The sequence below is a fragment of the Ochotona curzoniae genome, unplaced genomic scaffold (genome assembly GCF_017591425.1).
Source record: "Ochotona curzoniae isolate NIBS_2020 unplaced genomic scaffold, NIBS_Ocur_1.0 contig_66, whole genome shotgun sequence".
In the NCBI taxonomy this organism is placed as follows: domain Eukaryota; kingdom Metazoa; phylum Chordata; class Mammalia; order Lagomorpha; family Ochotonidae; genus Ochotona; species Ochotona curzoniae.
The window spans coordinates 13737222-13753766 of NW_024466512.1; the positions used below are offsets into that span (position 1 = coordinate 13737222).

The 16545-nt window shown below is 45.0% G+C and overlaps 1 pseudogene; it reads left to right on the forward strand.

Moving 5' to 3' along the window:
- The first annotated feature begins 1073 nt into the window (after window positions 1–1073).
- Window positions 1074–16545, forward strand: part of LOC121164370 — a 42478-nt pseudogene continuing 27006 nt past the window's right edge.

Consider the following 16545-nt stretch of genomic DNA (forward strand, 5'->3'; position numbering starts at 1 on the left):
ATTTTCAGAGAACATAGCAAGAAGTTTGAAGTCCACAGCCTGATGAATGTAGACAGTTTTACCTGCTCTTACATCTGGGGTGGTTAGTGCAAGGTGTGCCATAGCTTCTGGAATGTTGCATTAGGAAGTTGCACAGCAGACCTGGAAAGACGCTTGCTACCATCCATCACCCAAAGCACCACCTAGGAGTGTTCAGGAATCCATCAGCGTGCCAGGATCTCAGGGAAGAAGCAGGCAAGGATGGAGGGTTTTGTCCTTGGGCTATTTTCCCTTGAGCAACTGAAACAACAGTCTTATGAACTGGGTAAAGGCTGACGTGTGTGAGGCACTCACTGCGCCTCTCCCTCAAGGCGATTCTGGGTTCATCTGCCTACATTGCAAGTGAGCCACACGCTTCACTCTGCCTCTCACCTTCTCCGTGAAGGAGTTGGAACCTACACACCCTAAATCTTTCCTTTCCTTTCAAACTTGATCAGACCACTATTTTACAAATTGAAAGGAGGCAGGTGGCAAACAGAGAGGGAGGGAGGGCAGTTAGAAACATACTAGAGGTTTTACTAACAGCATGCTTTATCCTGGATACAGCTAATCTTATCTGACCTCAGATGCTGAACAGCTGGTCCTATATCTAGTTTATGGCCTAGGCTGGTCATGCATTAAGGAAGCCATAGATCAGGCAGAAAGAACTCTCCCTCTGCAAGGCTCTCTTCAGGAAATAGGTGGGATAAAGAGCTACCCCACTGATACGAAAAGCAAGCTACTTCTGTTTCAGGTTATCGTTGAATAAAACGACCACCATTGCACTAGACATTTGTAAGTGTGGGAATCCCCTAGGAGGGAGGCCAGAGAAGCAGAGGGAAGAGTGGGCCCCTCCACCAGCCACACTCCCTCTTTCACCTGGGTTTTTTAAAAGATTTATTTTTATTATTATTATTTTTTATTGGAAAGGCGGATATACAGAGAGGAGAGACAGAGAGGAAGATCTTCCATCCGATGATTCACTCCCCAAGTGAGCGCCACAGCCAATGCTATGCCGATCCGAAGCCAGGAGCCTCTTCCGGGTCTCCCACGCGGGTGCAGGGTCCCAAAGCCTTGGGCCGTCCTCGACTGCCCTCCCGGGCCACAGGCAGGGAGCCGGAAAGGAAGCGGGGCTGCCGGGATTAGAACCGGCGCCCATATGGGATCCCGGGCGTGCAAGGTGAGGACTTTAACCACTGCGCCACCTGGGTTTTTAACTTCAGGTCTTTCTACTCTAACCAAGTAAGTGCATCTGACAAATGAGGGGCTGTGACCATGGCCTTTAGTCTGAGGTTAGTATCTGTGCATCCGCACCCCGGTGCTCTCCCTGAGGACCATGAAGAAACAGAAGTGATTGAGCTCAGCAGAGAACCACTGGCAGCCACAGAGGGAATCCAGGCTCCTAGAAGTCTGAGGACCCAGCCAGTGTGAAGTGCCTCTGACCTGAGGAATTAAGGCTTAGCCAAGGAATTAAGTTTAATGCGTGCTTTTTCTTAACAGGTGTGCTATGCAGCATCTCTTTTAAATGAAAACTCCACCTTCCTTATTTATTTATTTCCTTATTTCAAAATGTTAACCGGGCCTAGTGGCTAAAAGTCCTCGCCTTGCAAGCGCCAGGATCCCATATGGGCACCGATTCTGATCCCGGCAGCTCCACTTCCCATCCAGCTCCCTGCTTATAACCAGGGAAGGCAGTGGAGGACGGCTCAAGGCCTTGGGACCCTGCACTAGCGTGGGAGACCTGGAAGTGGCTCCCAGCTCCTGGCTTTGGATCAGCACAGCTCTTGCCATTGCGGCTGCTTGGGGAGTGAATCAACAGATAAAAGATTTCCCTCTCTGTCTCTCCTTCTCTCTGTGCATCTCACTCTCCGGTAAAAATAATCTAAATCTGTTTTAAGATGTTAACAAAAATATGAAAATTGAAATAAGCAAAACAAGCAAAAATCCATCTGTTATTTCCCGTTACTTCCCTTTCCATGTCTGGTGTATGTAATCTTTTCTTTGCAAGTTTGAGTGTTTTTTAAAGAAACAAACTAAAATGGACTAGTATGCGTGTCGTTTATACTCTGCTTATTTATTCACCAGCACATTGTGGCATCAGAATCACTAAATGTACATTTAAAATATCATTTTTAGGGTCACACCGTGTGGCTTGATAGTGTAAGCCACTGTTGGGATGTTGCTTCCCTCTGATGAAGAGGGCTGGCTCAAGTCCTAGCAATTCTGTTTCTCAGTCAGCTTCCTGCTAATGCATCTGGGATGCAGCAGGTGGTGGCTCAGGTACTCAGGCGCTGCCATCCAGGGGGAAGAGCTGCATGGGATTCCTGGCTCCTGACTTTGGAGTAACCCAGCTTCAGGTGCCATAGCCCTTGGAGGAGTGAATCAACAGATGGAATTAATCCTCCTCCTCTCTCTCTCTGTCCATAGCCTACCTTTTCAATAAATAGATAAAAATAGAAATCTTTATAACATTGAATTTTAAGTTACTGCCTGGTATTGTCACATGGAAGCACGGTATGTTATTTATATAAGCTCTACTATTGGATAAGGATGTTATGTTAGTGTTTTACTGCCAGCAATAGCACCATAGTTAAATGTCTTTATGATTTTCTTTGTTTAGGATAGATCTCCAAACTGGAGCTTCTGAATCAAAGATGCAATCTGGATATTTTGGGATGTTTTCAGCATGTTGAAAAGCTGAAACAGCCGGTACCCTTCTCAGCAGTGCAGGTCTGCTTCTTCAAGTATCAGTAACACTACATACGTTGCTTTTGTCCTTTCGATTGTGGCCATGCTCACATGTAAGTCCTTAGTATAGAAATACTTACATGATTAGTGCTAACTTGTAAGCCTAAAGATGCAGCAGGGGTAGAACTGAGGCCTAGAGATATGTACACAGTCACCTGGCCTCAAAATTCTCGAGAGGAGGACAGTCCGCAAGCACAAAGAATCACAGATTATCAGGAGTGGAAAGGAACATTTCAATAATTTTGCATATTGAGGAGGAGAGGGAATGAAGCGTGTGTAAGGCCAAGGCTCTTTCATCCCAGTTTGGCCACTTGCTGCTGAAGGAAGACAAGTGGAGAATAGCTACTGGCTTTCCTTTCCATTCTCTTACTCCAGATGGTCAGTTCCTTCAAGCGTAGTGTCTTTAGGGACGTTTGGTGCCAGCTCATTATATGCAGATTTCCCAAACAACTCCAGGACATTCTGGTTTAGAGGGTCTGACATGGGGGCCCTGCAGTCTGCACATTTTATTATCAGCAGACACATGTATAGGGAGTTTTTAGAATAAGTTCTGAGGGCCATCAAGTCCAATTGTGCTCACTTACCCAATCCCCCTTGCTGCCAGAAAGCCAATGGTAGGTGGCATTTCAGTGCTGTGTACTGATCTGGTATTTGCCTGGCTACTGGCTGGGCCAGGTTCTATGAAGAGTGCAATGATTGTTTAAGGGTATTTCCATCCTTGTGCTCATCAAACAATGAAGCTATGCCCTGCTCCTTGCCCATATCTGTGTAGATGGTAGGTTAGCGTTCATCTGTCAGTAACCAGTCCATGGTGCCCTGAGGTCCAAGTGTTGGATACAGGTGATGCCCAGCTATCGATCAATCTTCTCATGGCACTATCTCACTCATTGCAGGAAAATTCTATAGATAGAGTTTTTGATAATAATTATCATTGTCGCTATGCTCAACATCATCTATCCTTCCCATCATCATCATTTTATTACCAAATATAATTCTGAAGGAGAGGGTCTTTGCCTAGGCATTGTGGCAAGGGCTAATTTGCATGATGTATATTAATCATGTCACTTTTAATAAGACCCCATTATAGTTTTATCTGCAGTTTCCAGAGCAGGAAATGAAGTCATAGAAAGAGGAAGTAACAAGTGGTGGATCACATAGCTTGTATGTGATGGAATCAGACTTCTAGCCCAAACTATCTGATCATATTTGAGGGATTTCCCATGCTTATTATTATTATTCATTGCAGATTTATTTGTTTACTTATAAGATAAGTTGGCAGTGGGGAAGAAAATGGAAAGGGAAACTAAAAGAAAGAAAGAGAGTGAGTGAGCTATTCCACCCACTGCTTCACTTCACATATGGTCCTAATAGCAATGCCTGGCCAGGCCAAATCCTGAAGGTTGGAACTTCATCCAGGTCTCTGACATAGATGACAGAGGTCCAAGTATTGGGACATCCTTCATTGCTTCCCCAGTGCATAGCAGAGAACTGGGTTGGAAGTGGAGCAACTGGGACTCAACTGGCATTCCAAGAGGGGCCGCCTGCATTGCAGGTGGTGGCTTAAGCCATTGTGCCTCAAGGCTGATCCCCATGCTTATATTGGTGGAGGAGGATAGAATAACGTGACATTTCTCAGTGGTATCACGGATCAATGCGCAGGGTCCTTCGGGACTTTCTCCTTCGGTATCCTGAAAGACTGCCGCTGTTAGATCATTTTAGGGCCAACTCTGAATAACAAGGACATCAGTTAATTAGTGGCACTGAGAAATAAGCTGTGGTCCTCAGGGTGTCACTGTATGATCATGTCAGTTCCCGGCATGAGTGACCGGCAGATTGCATCTTTCAGGATCCTGCAGAGATTCATGCATTACATGCTGTCCCTGGATCCTCGCACAGACTCTGGGGACCTACTCCGATCTGGACTCTGAGGGTTGAATGCCAGGCTGATCACCAACACTGGTTGTCGTGCTCTTTGCCAGTGTGCAGGTGACTTGTCATGAGGGTACTGAGCTCATTGTGGGATTTCAGGCTCCTGGAATATTTCCCATCTACTCAGTGTGCAAAGGTTGGATACTGGCCTGGACAACCTGGACATGGTCAGCTAGAGCTAGTGGACTGTGGAAACCTTAGCTGGGAGTTCACATACAACAACTCAGCTGGCAGCACCAAAGAGTCACTTGTTATCAATCAGATCCAGAGACAACAGATTTCTGCCTTCTTTGGACCAGCATGCCCAGGAGCAGCAGAAGCAGAGTGCAGATTCTTCTAGAATCTTTGATTGAGTATCCATTGCAAGGGATGATCCTGAAGAAAATGGTGCAAACTTGAATGACTTCATGACAATAATCACATTCTTGTAACAATAACCTTGTAAATTTCGGGTACTCATTCTTAAGGATACACTTAGATCATATGATTAGAACAGATAACATTTTTAAGGAGGCTTTTAAATTAATAATTGTTAGTTCACTCAATGTTCTTCCTCTTTTTGTTGTTTAAACTTGGTGCTATTGTATATAGACTCTTATTAGTCAGTCCTGCACTGTAACTACTGAGATGACTTGAAAAAGCAAAGAAGAAAATGCTTGATTTTAAGCAGAAAACTATCTGCTGTTTGAGGAGATTTCCTTTCATGTATGAAATAAATCATTCAGTATTGTTTAAAGTAAATGGGAAAGAAAAAATATTGTGTTAAGGATGCATTAAGTGAGATGAAGCGAATGAGGGAAATGAACACGTGTATTTTATTTGGCTGATGGGATTAACTTTGCTGATGTTTTTGGGTCATTAACTAATCAGGCCTTTGGAGCGGTATCTGTGCAAAGGGTGAACAGGAAGAAGCAGCATAGCTCTCACTCTCAAACTACTGCAGAGTCATCAATAGGACTGTCAAGCCAAGTCCACATCTTTACCTGACTATTGGTCTCCCGGGATTCCTCATTTGAAGAATTTGTAGCTCTCTAAAGCATGTTCATTCTTCAAAGTCAACCTCCAGCCCCATGGAACCTCTCCTAATCATTGCATCACAACTCCTCAAGTCCCCAATCCCTCAATCAGTAATAATGTCCCCTCTAAAATCTATTGCCTATAGATCTTGAGGAGTATACTTAATTCTAAAGCCATTTTTAGGTATATTATTTCCTGTAGGACCAAAAACTCCTTTAAGAATTGTGTTTCCTGAGTTCTTTATAAATTGTAGATCCTAATGAAAAAACAATTATGAAATGTGATTGTTTTGTGGTAAGTTTTGGAATAAATTCTACTTATTGTAGCTCTAGGCTTGACTTTCTAAGGTTCAGAAAGAAAAGATAAAAATGATGAATAGCTCTGGGCATGAGCTGGAACTGAATGGCCCACTCCTCTCTGCGAGCTAGCTATAAAACTTACAGCTCTCTGTCTCCATGTTTTCATCTTTAAAAAGGAGGCAATTATAATTACTACCACATAGACATGCTATAAAAGTTGAAATGATGGGCCTAACATGGTAGCCTAGCAGTTAAAGTCCTTGCCTTGCATGTGCGAGGATCCCATATGGGTGCTGAGGCGACCGTGCTTCCCATACAGCTCCCTGTTAGTGGCCTGGGAAAGCAGTCGAGGATGGCCCAAAGCCTTGGGACCCCGCACCCACGTGGGAGACCTGGAAGAAGCTCCTAGCTCCTGGCTTCAGATTGGCTCAGTTCCTGCCATTGCAGGCACTTGGGGAGTGAATCAGCAGACAAAAAATCTTTGTTATCTGTCGCTCTTCCTCTCTGTATATCTAACTTCCAATTAAAATAAATAAATCTTTTTTTAAAAAGCTGAAATATGTATGTAGGTGCTTCCAGGGGTCAGCACGTGGGAAGTGTTCAGTAAATGCTAAGTTTTGTTGCTCTTGACCTCTGAGGCCTTGCATTTGCAAGTTGGACTCAAGACCTGATCATCAATATTACAAAATGACATTCCAGTAGAATCTATGGACTTCCCAAAGCCAAGGTTTATACTGACATCCTATCAATTACGAAAGGCAATAAGACCTTCTTTCATTTGCTTTCAAGGTTCTTGGTTTGCTGGCCTCTGAGTGGAACATCTCCATGTTTGACTTAGTTGGACAAAGCGGCAAAACTGGAGAACCATTTCTTATCTGCCGCCTGTGTGAAACTTGTGCCACCCCAGCAGGAAATGGCAGGTGGGCTGCAGCCGACTGTGCAGTGCTTGGAGGTCACTCCAGGGCCTCTTCCAGGGATGGAGTGGATGAGTCATGGAGGGTTGAAGAGAACAGACTCGAATCCAGCTTCACAGTCACTGCCAGGCTGAGGTATGCCAGCAATAGGCAGCCCTCCTTCGACAGGCTGTTAGGAACAGGTCATCAGTCATCGGGGTAAGTAGGAAGGGCCTTTCTGATTCTTTTATTTGGAGGAACAAATAGGATAAACAGATTACCTGAAAGAGATGTGGAACTCTTCATTTGCCTGTGAGTACAAAACTCAAGTAGAAACAATGATACAAAAGTCATGGCGCAGCTTCCTTCTTTGCTTGATATCAATAGCAATCCCTCCCCGCCCCCAAAGTGATAGCTCAGTTAGGATGGTGTTATGATGGAGCATGTGTGTCTAGAAGCCTTTTCCAGGTGGGCTGGGTCCTGGACTATGGTGGTGGTTTAAATCATGGGCTCTAGAGACAGACGTAGAGGTTTGATCATAGCCCCTGACATTTGCTGTGTGTGTGTTTCTGGTCACCCTAACCTATCTGTGCCTCAGATACCATTAGTACAAAACAGAGACAGTCATCCCACCTAGCCCATAGAAATGTGCAGATCAAATAGGATCCTGGCTGCAAGTTCTCAGCCTTGTATCTGAACAAGCAGGTGGTCAGTTGAGGACAGCAGTTATTTTTTGTGGTGGTGCTTATAAGGCTATACCTTCCATTATGAATTAGTAACTGACTCCTCCCAAGCGTCAGAGAAAGTGAGGTCTTCCTGGCCCTGTGACTCAGGGACTTGCTGATTGCTTGGCCTAGAGTGCCCCCTGCCCCCGCAGCACTCTGCCTAGGCAGCTTCCTCTGACCTGTCCAGCCTGACCTTCCTAGAATGCCTTTTCTTACTACTCCAACCAAGTTGGTTTCCCCTCCCCTGTCAGTTTCACAGCATCCTCTTTCCCTTCACTAATTAGGCTGGTTCTCCCACGATCATTTGTCCTCCTGGTTAGTGGCCTGTGTCTGTGACTTCCCTTTGGGCCTCATTCACCACCGCATCCTGTGCCTAACCTAGTGTCTGATACACGGTTGGAACTTTGCAAGGCAGATTATCATTTACTTCATTTAAAAGATGCATCCCAACCTCATTTATGGGCAACATGATGATGAAAAAAAATGACCAGGGCCAGCTTGTTCCCAAACCCAACCCCAACCCCTTGATCCTAGGTTCTCTGTGAGCTCCTCCTGATGGATGACTGGCAGGTGAGTCTCCAGCGGGTTTGCTGTTCTACTTTTTGAGTCAGATAAACAAAAGAGACTCAACTACAGAAATAAACTTAAACTTAGCAACTCATGCTGATTGTGGATGGGCAGGTGGGACAGGTACAACAAAGATGTTAGGTGTGTCAGTTTGTGTATGGCAGGTTTCATTCAACAAGAATATACTCTGGGAATAGCTTAGGCATTCCCACTTCCCATGCAAACTCACGGGAAGAAAAAGTTCACATTTCACTTACATGGCTCTAGGTTTGACTTTCTAAAGTTTGTATTAGTAGAGAACAGATTTCATATGTTTCCCAGGCATAAGCCTAAGATGATAATCACATGCTCCTCCTCCCTCAGTCTACCTCCCTTCCTTTTTCCTTTAATCTTTACAAAAACTTAACTTCTCATCTTTTCTAACAAAAATGGGTATAACTGGAAACCATAATGTTTAGTAAATTAAGCCAGTCACCAAAAGACAAATACTATATATATTTTTTCTCCTATGTGATAGTTAATATAGAACACAAAAAATATAGAAATGAAGCAGACAGGACTGCTGCAATAGGTTAGTGGCTAAATCCTCACCTTGCATGTGCCAAGATCGCATATGAACATCGGTTTGTGTCCTAGCTGCTCGACCTCCCACCCAGCTCTCTGCTTCTGGCCTGGGAAAGCAGTGCTGCACGGTCCAAAGCCTTGGGACCCTGCACTTATGTGGGAGACATGGAAGAGGCTCCTGGATCCTGGCTTCAGATCAGCTTAGCTCGGGATGTGGCCTCTTAGAGAGTGAATTAGTGGATGGAAGATCTTTCTCTCTGTCTCTCCTCTCTGTAGATCTGAATTTCCAATAAAAATAAATAAATCTTATAAAAATAAATGAAACAGACATCTTGTGATTGTATTGTTGCTTTAAGCTCTTGTTTGTCCTCCTGTGGAACTGCTGTCTCTATATGGAAGAAAGATCTTCTGTCTGATGATTCACTCCCCAAGTGAGCACAATGGCCAGTGCTGTGCTGATCTGAAGCTGGAAGCCTGGAGCTCTTCTGGGTCTCCCACGTGGGTGCAGGGTCCCAAGGCTTTGGGCCGTCCTCGACTGCCTTCCCAGGCTACAAGCAGGGAGCTGGATGGGAAGTGAGGCCCCTGGGATTAGAACCGATGATCATATGGGATCCTGGCACGTTCAAGGCAAGGACTTTAGCTGCTAGGCCACCACGCTGGGCCCGTCTCTATACTTTTTGTATTATAATAATACTTTAGTCCCTCAACAACAGTCACAAACCTATCATTCTGCTATTTAAGTATATCATGACATTTTAGGTATAGAGAATGGTGTAAAGGCTAGCATTCTAGTGTCAAGATATATTTAAGAGTTTCCTTGGGAGTTCATTTTGAATTCAGAAGTAGAGATACTTCAATATATTTCCAATTCATGGTATACTTTCTTCCATTATAAGATCCTCTAGATAAATATATGTATGTATATGCTTTCCTATGTATCTACTGAGCTTACATTTTGCATGAAGCTTGACACATCAGGGAGAAAATATGATACTTGTTCTTTTGCGATTGGCCCATTTTACTGAGCAAAATGGTCTCTAGTTGAGTCCATTTTGTTGCAAATGGCAGAATTTCATTCTTTGTAATGGCTGAGTAGTACTCCATGGAGTAGATGCAGCACAGTTTCTCTATCCACTCCTCTTTTGATGGTAGGCTTGCCTTTTAAAAAGTGTATGTATATATGTGTTCTCAAACATATCCAGCTGGCTGACCCCATTTCCTTTGTTGCAGTTATTGTCTTAATCTGAAATTCAGAAGCTAAAATAATCATTCTGGCTGCAGAGAACCCAGACTTTCACACAGGAGAGTTTGTCCTCATCATTTTGCAGCCCTTTGAGGTGGGTGTGGGTGGCGACCTCATGGTCCTGGTAGTGAGAGGTGATGAGCATGGAATACCTGCTATGGAGTGGCCTGTGTTAGCCCGCTGTATACTTATTACAGCTCTAGGAGCAGCCACTCATGTCAGGAGACTAAGTCAAGCTGAAAGAACTTATGGAGACTTGTTTCATATACCTCATGAGAGGCCAAGCCAGGCCTTGGATGCAGTCAGAGCATGGCAGAGCTCTGATGGAAGACTCTGCCTCTGCCCCGTGTGATCAACAGTGGAAGCATTCTCATTTCTAGCAAGGGACTGAGACCTTCCCAAAGGATTTCCAGCTACAAACGGCTCTCATTTCTTTTTCTTCTATAACCACCTCCCGGTTACAGCCATAGCGAAGGCCTGGAGAGACCAATATATTGGTGCAATGATGCAATTTTAGGCAGTTTGTCTTGGATAAAAAGAGGAATGTCTCAAATCCATGTTCTAATGCAAGTACTGAGTTACATGCCTTAGATCCACTGTTGCAGTTGATCTTGTTGATAGCCTGTGAGTCAAATATGACGTGCGTTATTCCATGCACCACTGTACTTGATATTTGCAATAGCTCCAAATTGCTGATGGGAAAGTCAGGGCTTAGGTAGGCAGGTAACTTCCCTAAGACCACAGTGCTCTCAAGTGGCTTAACTGCTAATCCAAACCGAGTCTTTTGAACTCAGACTTTGTCCTTCACTCCATAGTGTCCTAATTGTTGGGGTGCCTGTGGGGTGCTGGGCTCCACTCTGAGGATTTGATATATTAAAGCTCATTTCAGTGCGCAGTCACCCCCAAGGTAGGTAGCTTTATTATCCTCATTTTATTTAAGAGGAAGCTGAGACCAAGAAAGGTATAGGAAACCACTTGTCCAGGGCCATGTGGCTGGCAAGAAGGAAAGGCAGTTTTTGAGAGCAGAGGGCTGGCCCCAGTGGCTGTGTAAAGAATACCACATTGCTCTTCAGGGATCTAAAAACACTGCCCACTTTCAGCTGTGTCCACTGTGCATTTTCTAGAAGTTTCTGCCTTCTGAAATGAGGGGTGGATATGTAACAATGTCCCAGATCTCTTTCTTTCTCCTGACGCCTTTTCCATCTCCATAAAATACCTCTGACTGCTTTGTGTGGAAGCTCGAAGCTGCACTTCGAGCCAGCATCCTCCTCCATCCCCTCCTGTCCTTTGCATTTTCCTATGCCCTCTGCGGTCGAGGAGAGGAAAGGATGGACCGGTTTTAGTATGCACAGGGAAGCCCTTCCAATCCCACTGTTGCTTTTTCCCAGGTTGATTTTTAAAGTATTGGTTTATTTTACTTATTTGCTAGAGGAGAGAGAGAGAGAGAGAGACAGAGAGACAGAGACATAAGATCCTGTTTGCAGAGCTGGAGGGCTGGGGGCTCTGCTGAGAGCCCACTGGGATCCAGCCCCTGGAATCGCCGTTAAGTAGTTTGGTGTTGGTCTGAATTCATAAAGATCGACTTCGGTTCTTTAAGGTGATTTTGCTCTTGATTTGGGGTGTGGCTTGGCTGTTTCAGATGAACACAGCACTGCTAGCTAACTGCCTGCACTGGATCTAGCCCTCTCTGATGCTGCAGCTCAGGTTCCCATGGGCCTGTGAGCTGGGGAGCCGGGGGAGATGATGGAGCACAGCGCCCCCTTGAGGAACTGGCTCGCTTGGACAGCCTGGTGGGGCTGGTTGCAGGGAAACATCTCTGGCTTTGTTCCCTCTTCCACAACAAATCAGTGAGACAATGAAAAGGAAATCTAAAACCTGATTCAATTTTTATTTGTACCTACTGTCATCCACCCCTCAATCCAGATTCTAATTTGAAACATTTTTTTCTCCTGTACTTGGAGGGAATTTTGACATAACAAAATGAGCCTGTCTAGGAATTAGACTACCACAGCAAACTGGTCTTCAGTGTTGTAGCAGAAGGCACTTTCCAATTGGCGAGGGGTTTGGGGAAGACACTTTGGTCAGTAAAATGTCCAGGTGCTTGTTACAAAGTTTGTCTTTATTTGTCACAAACGAAAATCCAGACACTGCTGGACAACTGGCACAGTAACTTAAATCCAGAGAGACTGTTTGAATCAGAAGTGTGAGCTGGCTGTTCTACCTGGGAGAGACTGCCTCCCATGGATTAGATTACCCAGAGGCTGGATTTGAAGAGGTTTGGGAAGTGCGGCCATTACATGGGTCAGCAGGGGTTTGAATTAAGAGATCATCCCTGGTTGGTGCCAATTACATGGCTTTCAGTTGTGCTTGCTACACACAAGGCAGGGGCGCTGGCTTTTTTTTTCTTAAAACTTATGGGGAATTTCTCCAATATGATTGCACCCTGTGTCCGCCTTCTTGGAGAAAGTGCTGGTCATGGATTTTATCAGTTCTGTAGAACAGAGCAGACTTTTGCGATTGAGTATGGATGCATGGAGAAGGGCAGCAGCAAAGAATACTGCAGGGCAGGGTTTCTCAGCAGCAATACCAGTGCCAGTAGCAGGAGTAGCCTCTACATGTCGGGGTGCAGAATCTTTATGTGTTGGGAGCAATTCTTTTTGCTATAGCAAGCTTAGCCTTACCTACTAGATGCCTGTAGTCACCCTCTAGGTGGAACAACTGACAACATTTCCAAAGACTGCCTGATCCCCCAGGAGGCAACCTGGCCTGCCTACTTGTGTAGAACCACTGTCCTGGGGTTCCTGGTTCCTGGGATTTGAATCTCAAGAACTTTGTATCTAGGGCAGTGACATGGACTGGGCAAAGGTTGAGTGATTAGGAGCCCGGCCCTGGAAGTAGGTGATCATGCCTGGAGAGAAATCCCAAAGAGAAGAACATAGTAAACATTGAACAATAGGAGTGGTGGTATTAAAAGTCATCAGTATTTCTGGGGGTACAATGCAACATGCATCTCTGCTTCCAAACAAAAGATGGACTCCCAGTAAAACTGTTGGAAATGTGTAGACGATGGGATGCTGGACTGTTTGATATTGTTGGTACCAGCAGTGTTGGGGCACACTTAAATAAGAGACTGATGGAATTATGACTCCTTATGAAGGACTATATTATTGTAGCAACATGAGGGAAATCTGTTGGGAGGTAGGAGTTTTTTTGGGGGGGAGGAATCTGAGTCTATACAAAATTGTACCACAAAATTCAAAAATTCAAAATAAAAACAAAAAAGTTTTAAAAAAAGTCATCAGTATTTCTCCATAATGGATGTTTCAATACAAAGGGGCAAGTGAATATGGTTGTCATGAAACCAGAAGAGTAGCTAGAGAAAGATTCCCAGGAAAGACAAGATGGAACAGAGTTAGCATATCCTGACCTGGTCTGAGCCTTGGTGGTCTTTGAGGCACCTGCCGAGCAGGGCCAAGCTAGGTAGGTTGGACTCAAGTTTGCCCTTGGCTACACTGCACGATGATATGTCTCTACCCTCCAGATTGGACAGCCATGATTTTCACTGTGATGCTCTTCATGACTGGCATGGGAGCTGCCATCATAGTTTCGTTTTAAGGTTACAACAGAGAAAACTCCAGAGGCAACATAGAGATGTATGGTGGCAAATCCATTATGACAACATCACCTTTCTTCCCAGGTGAGCCCACACGTGACCCCAGACCTCCACTTTCCTGGTCCCTGCAGCCTGCTGCAGAAGAGGCCTCCTCTGGGTGTTTTTGAAGAGGAGTGATGCTGACTACTTATAAAGTCTTAAACAAGAGCCTTGTGATTGGAGTCCTGGTTCTTCCTCCCGTATCCTTAAACACCCTGAAGAACGTGTTTCAAGTTGCTGAGATCCAGTTTGTAAATATTTAAGCAAGATTGATAGTCTTTAAAGTTCTCTTCAGCTTGATTACTCCGTGGGCGTAAGAACTGCATATCCTGCTCAAATATTAAAGCTATCTCCCAGGGACCATTTTGTTATTTTCAAAGCCATATTAACTCTTCTAGTCTAGATGACTAGCGTGGTAAGGCTTGTTTACTTAACAAGCACTTTTGGCCATTTCCTGTGGACCAAGGAAATTGCAAGGCTTGGCAGATTCCACATGGTGATGCTCTTGAAAGGAGGGGAGTGCTCATGGAGGTATCTGCATGAGGGGACAGACACCCTGCAAACGGAGGGGCTGCAGGTCGCAGCCTCAGAGAGTAATAACATCTAGAAGAGTGAGTTTGCCAATAGCAACAAGGGGAGAGTTAACATTGCCTGGCTGGGACATGGGGTGGTCAAGGGTGGGAAGCTTGGCAGCTCCCAACTCAGGGAGACTTGAACATGCTGAGACTTGACTGCAACCCGTTGGTAACTCATTTCCAATGGCCCTTGTGAGTCTAATCTTTTCTCCTTCTTTTTCCAATGGTCTCTGTTATGATCATTTCTCCACTAGCATTCTAGGGATTCTCTTTGGAAAACAAGCTCCCTATGCAAAGAAGTCCTCTAGATGTTGGAAAGATCCTGGGGGCACGAAGTGGAAAGGTAACCTGGTGAATTTACTTAACAAAATGACTCTGACCTTAGTGAAGCACCAGAGCCAGAACTTGAATTTGGGCAGCCTGACCTCAGAGCCTGTACTATTAACTTGCATCACCATCCATAGTGGTGCAGATGCTGGGAATAATGGGTGGGTGGAAGGAGGAACTCACGCTTCTAATCAGAAAAATGAAAATTCAAGTATGTGCCCTCTTGCTGTATTAATATTGAGACCTTGAATCTCAAAAATCTGTAGAATTCTCAGCCTCTTCAGTACTTGGCCATACTACCAAGAGCCACTGAATTGTGTCCTGTTTTTCAGGACATTCCAGAAAGCACACCTGCGGGGCAAGGGGGCAACAGACATCCCTCTAAAGTGGTGTTGTCCGTGGACCTCTCAGCTCATTGCCAAGAGCTGATGGGCTTAAGGGTTCTTCTATGCCTTGGTGGGCAGATATCAATGTATAGTCTGAGTATGTCTCTTTGTCCTATTCTCCAGTCTGCTTTCTGCTGGATGGGGCATTCTGAACAGGCGGAAATTCTCAAGCTGGTGCATCTTAAACAAACAGATCACCCTGGCTTCTTGTCCAAGGGCAAATTCTAGGTCAATAGATCTGGGGTACTACCTAAGTTTCTGTATTTCATTTTTACAAAACTTTATTTCATTCATTGAAATGTGGCAAAGAGTGGGAGAGACAGAGAGTAAGAAAAGAGATATTTTATCCACCGGTTTCCTCCTACATCACTGTAATGATTACAGCTGGGCCAGACTGAAGCCCAGAACCCAGAATTCCTTCCATATCTTCCACATGGGTGACAGAGACAGAAGTTCTTGGGTCTCTGCTTTCCAGGTATGTTGGTAGGAAACTGGACCTGAAGCGGAGCAGCTGGGCCTTGAGATGGCACTCTGATACGGGATGCCCCTTTGAAGATGGCTGAACTTGTTGTCCTGCCATGCGAGGCTCAGATTCTGCATTTCTAACAAGCTCCCAGGAAAGCTGTTGGCTCTGTACAACAGAAACTTGCTGTGAAGGTGTTCCAAATCTACATTGTCCAGTAGGGCTGCCATTAGTCTCATTGGACTAGGGGACTAATGTGCCTGAAAAGCTGAATTTTAAATATTATTACATCTTAATTACCATAGATTTAACTAGCCCCCGCTATAGCCAGGGGCTCCTTACTGGACATCCCAGCCTTAGACCATGACTTATTCCACCTTAGGTACTTCACTGATGAATCATTACTGGCAGTGGTGCTTGCACACAGTATCAGTGGCAGCTGCTGAAGCTGGCAATAAATCCTGCCTGTCCCATCTCACTGTCGCTTCCACTCTCCAGCCCATTACAACTGCCTGTGCTTAGCAGTCCTTCAGCAACACAAGAACCCGGGGTGAATGTTATATAATGAAAAAGAAATCTGTTCTGAAGACAGAGGCCCTGCAGAGCAGGACACAGGTTCCAAGCAAGGGAGGAACTGTTCAGTGTCTAAATTGGGGGTAGGAAAGATTAGAAGTGAAGCATTGCTTAGCCAACCAAACTTACTTTTCTCATTGTCCACTGACGTGCGTTTTCAAGCCATAACAACTTCCTGGGATATTGTCATATGCTTTAGGGACTGCCTTTCACATCTGACTGTATGCAACTAAGGAAGTCAGCAGCCCATGGTTCATATTCCTAAAATGTGACCCCCTCTGCCAAACACCCTGCCATGTTCCCTACCTCTGCTGCCTGAGCTGTGGTGCCCAATGTCTTTAACAATGGAGTCAGGCTCTGAACTACCCAGTCCTGAGCTCATTAAAAAAAATATGTATTTATTTACTTGGAAGGCAGAGTGTCAGAGAGAGAGGAGGAGAGTCAGAATTCTTTTATCTGCTGATTCATTTCCCCACATGGAAGTCACAGCCAGATCTGGGCCAGACTTAAGCCAGGAGGCCAGGGACTCTAACCTGGCTTACCATATGGTGGGCAAGAGCCCAAGA